Source organism: Dipodomys spectabilis, unplaced genomic scaffold (genome assembly GCF_019054845.1).
Source record: "Dipodomys spectabilis isolate Male_0828 unplaced genomic scaffold, ASM1905484v1 ptg000110l, whole genome shotgun sequence".
Taxonomy (NCBI): Eukaryota; Metazoa; Chordata; class Mammalia; order Rodentia; family Heteromyidae; genus Dipodomys; species Dipodomys spectabilis.
The window spans coordinates 2,404,040-2,408,416 of NW_024870787.1; the positions used below are offsets into that span (position 1 = coordinate 2,404,040).

General features: G+C 33.7%; 1 pseudogene; it reads right to left on the reverse strand.

Annotated features, from left to right (window-relative positions):
- Positions 1-4,069: 4,069 nt before the first annotated feature.
- On the reverse strand, positions 4,070-4,169 carry LOC122114784 (annotated as a pseudogene).
- Between the last annotated feature and the right edge of the window lie 208 nt (positions 4,170-4,377).

Genomic DNA, 4,377 nt, shown 5'->3' on the forward strand with positions numbered 1-4,377 from the left:
GTGACCACTTAATTTATTTTTAATTAATTAAATAAATAAGTAATGCATTCATTTCTTTGGTGGTAATAGGGGCTTCAGGGCCTGGCTCTGTCTCAGAATTTAGTTTTTTTTAGTGTTCTCAAGCCTAGCATTTGACTGTTTTGCCACAGCTCCATTTCTAGCTTTTGCTGGCTACTTTCAAATCAGAATTTAATGGGAATTTTTTTGGCTTGGTCTGGTTTCAAACCACAATCCTCAGATTTCATCTTTCTAATTACCTAGGATTAATGACATGAGCCACCAGTGTGGCTTCTACTTTTTCCTCTGTATTCATCTAATGCACATACTTACATAGAAGTTTAAAACTGAGTATAGAACCAAGATGTACAGTGATGAAATTGTCCTGTCAGAAATTCAAGTTAGTAATTTAAATTTCTTAAGACCATACAGAAAAATACTATGATATAGTACAAGAGAATACACTATCGAGCATATGAGCTTTAAGAGGTTTCTAATAGGTCCATTATTTATTGTTACCCAATATTAGAAAAAAAGTATAATGCAGAAGTAAAATAGCAGTCCTTTACATGACTACTTAAATTCCTTGTTTTTTTTTTTAAAAAACACTTGTTTTCATCTAAAAAAGTAGTCCTATCTATTCTCTTCATGTGATTTTTATGACTGAAGGTGCTTAATGAGAAGTCAAAATGTATTAGTAATCCTTTGCTATCAATTAAATCTCACTTTTTCTTCTTGGAGAATATAATGATCAACACACTAGTTCAGAATCAGCAAGCAATAGTTCAGAATCGTGCTTCCAGTGCAAGTAAATCACCAGTAAGTAATCCTCGATGCCATTTTCCACAAAGTTTTGTCCTAGATATAATCAGCCTGCCTTCTCTAGCTGCTTTCCTAGCCTGGACCTATTTCTTTATTGTACAGAAAAAGTGTGATTTAACTGTTTTCAGTCTGATCTGCTCCTAGAATTATCAAGGATTTAGATTCTTGTCTGTAATTTGGTCAAAGCTACGTCTCTTTATGTAGACTACTAAAATGTATTTACTAATTTCAAGTAAATACATAATTCTATTTCCATCTTTTTAAAAAAGATGTTTGCTCTATAAATTGATCAGAGGCATGGATTTTGTGGCTAGCTAGGTCATTGCACATTGCAGTCTCTCTCTTCCTCTCTTTCATGGTTCTCATAGATAATAAAACTGCTCCATAATTATCCTAATTTTGCTTTTATATTTTTGGTTGCATCATTTCACTTTCTGCTCTGTCATTTCCCAAATCTTTTATATAGAAAACATTATTTCATATTTTCTCATTCCTAAAAGAAGCTGCACACGAAGACACTACTGGTTCTCCTTTTCATTTGGTACCTTTGAATACGGAGGAACATCTTTCATCTGCTCTCCATCAATTCTCTACTTTCCAGTTAGAATAATTTAAAATAATGAAAATGGAAAACGAGAAAATAAATCATGGTGAAAAAAACAGATGTAGAAAATTCACCGGATTTTTCTGACCAGTTCAACCAGCGTGAACTATTGGCGAAATACATGGACAACTCATTTCCACTGTCACTGAAAGTTTCTGCTTAGGCAATTCTGATTAAGATGAAGAAAAAAATGAAAAAATGATGAATGGTATAAATTGCAAGAAAAAAAAGGAGTAGGATCCAAGCAAATTTCTTCTTTGGGCTGCTGAAAATAATCGGCTTACTATAGTGCAGTGACTACTTTCCAAAAAGGCCACTCATGTGAATACTAGGGATGAGGATGAGTATATATCCCTTCATCGGGAAGCCTACAGTGGACACTTAGACATTGTCTGTGAGTTGGTGGCTCAAGCAGCAGATATTCATGCAATAACTGTAGATGGGTGGACACCATTGCACAGTGATTATACATGGAATAATACCAGTGTGGTCATTTTCGTCATCATGATGCAGATACCAATGCCAAAACTAAAGGCCTTTTGAACACCTTGCACCTTGCTGCTGGGAATAGAGATAGGAAAGATATGTTGGATCTCCTTCTGTTGCACCATTTTATCAAACCAGGTCTGAAGAACAACTTGGAAGAAACTGCATTTGATATTTCCAAAACTTGGAAGAAACTGCATTTCATATTTCCAAAAGGATAAGTATGTATCACTATCTCTTTGAAGTTGTGGAAGGCTGTACATATTGTTCTCTTAAGTTTAATGGTTCAGTTAAGTTTCTTTTTTTCCCTCTTTGTTTTTCTTTTTCTCTTTTTTTTTTTTTGGAGTTTTTTTTTTTTTTTATTAAGAAAATACCATACAGGAGAGTTACAATTACATGGATGGACACGGTAATGAGTATATTTCTTATGAAGCATTGTTGCCTCCTCCTTTGTTTTCCATTCCCATCCCTTCCCATCTCCCCCTCACACTCTCCGCCTGCCCTCCCACTACCACCCCCAAGCCAAAGTTGTAAAGTTCGTTTTTCGACATGACGTCTTGTACATCTCATTGTTGCAATGGATCCAACTGTATCCCTATTTAAACGGTTTGATTTTTTTCCCTTCTCCACCACAAATCATACCAACATCAAATACAGTGAAAACAGGGGCTATACCGTGGAAGGGAAATACAAAACAACAAAGAAATCATCTTATAATAGAAACAATCGCAAGGAAAAAAAAAAGATTTGAATCTTTACCTTGGGGTTCATTTCACCTAACATCAACTTATCTGACCATTTCTGCTTTTGTCAGACATATACTAGTTATTACAAATAAGGGAAACCATGGGACCTAGGTTTCCTTGGGCCTGGCTTAGTTCACTTAATATACTTGTTTCAAAGTCTTTCCATTCCTAATAAATGGGGCAATGTCATTCCTTCTGGTGGAGGCATAGAATTCCATTGTGTATATATACCACATTTCCTTGATCCATTCATCTACTGAGGGGCATCAAACATGACCATACGAAAGCTACCAGAACAAATATATTTATTGCAGCCTTATTTACTATAGCTAAGGTATCAATTAAGTTTCTTAAACTTCAAAATGCCAGTCCATTCTTTTGTTTGTTTGTTTGTTTTTCATTGTGAAAATGCCATACAGAGGGGTTACAATTGCATGAGCAAGATAATGAATACATTTCTTATCAAGCATTGTTGTCTCTTCCTTTGTTTCCGCTTCCTATCCTTTCTCATCTCCCCCCTCTCCCTGTCCTCCCACCCCAACCAAATTTGTAAAGTTCATTTTTTGACATAACAATTTGTACATCTCGTTGCAATGGGTCCACCTGTATCCCTATTTAAAGGTTTGTTTTATTTTCCCTTCCCAGCCACAAATTATACCAACATCAAATACAGTGAAAGCAGGGGTTATGCCATGGGGGAGGGACATACAAAGCAACAAAGAAATCATCTTATAAATATGTTCGAAACAATTGCATGAAAGTGCCAGTCCATTCTTTGTGTCCATAGAAAATATTTTCACAATCCAAATAACAGCAATATCTTCCTGTAAAAATTCTGTGGAATTCTTCCAAGTGAATTGTCTGATTTTGATGTTAAAGTATATTCAAGAGTTTGTTTTTGTATACATGTATAATGATTTCTGCAGAGTTTGTGATTTTTTTAAATCAGAAATAATTTGAATTTATCTGTTTTAATGAGTAGTACAAAAACTAAACTTATTTCTTGTGCTTGTCTGAAAAAATGATATTTTTAAATATTCTATATTCTGTGTTTGCATAATATCCATAATCTATTTCATTCTCTCCTAGATATAATTTGAATTCTACATTGTTTTGTAATACACAGGTTCATTAATAAATGTGTCCTGTAAGATTGCATTCCATATATAAAGTTAAAGATTCCTTTTTTTTTCTAGGTCCTTATACTACTATATTTCTTTGGGATAAAATGACAATTTAACTAATTTCAAAAGTTTTGTAAAGGTTATGCTATGTAAAGGCATTTCTGAGGTGAAGATTTAATACACTGATATGAAACTAACCTTTAATTCTAGGACTTACATGTATTGTTACTCTTGTAATTATGTAATCAACTTTTTAACAACTGCTTTTCATTTCTTGCATCTGAAGAATGAAAAATATGGAATACTATACAAATTTTCATTTCATACTTGTGCAAGTGCCATGTTAATCTCTGTATTGTTTTAATTTGTGTAGACGTGCTGCTGAAGCATGTAGTATCCTCTAAATTTAAGTAGTTAATGATGCAATCTTCATATAGGCTTATATCTTTGGGTGCCTATTTGTAACAAGGAAACCTTATTGTTCCTAACAATACTATTGATCATTTTTTCCTAAAATTGTGTATGTAGTGGAAAAATTATATGGTTTCGTCAATTGCTCACATTTGCAATTTTTTTGTCACTGACTATTTTAAGTCTT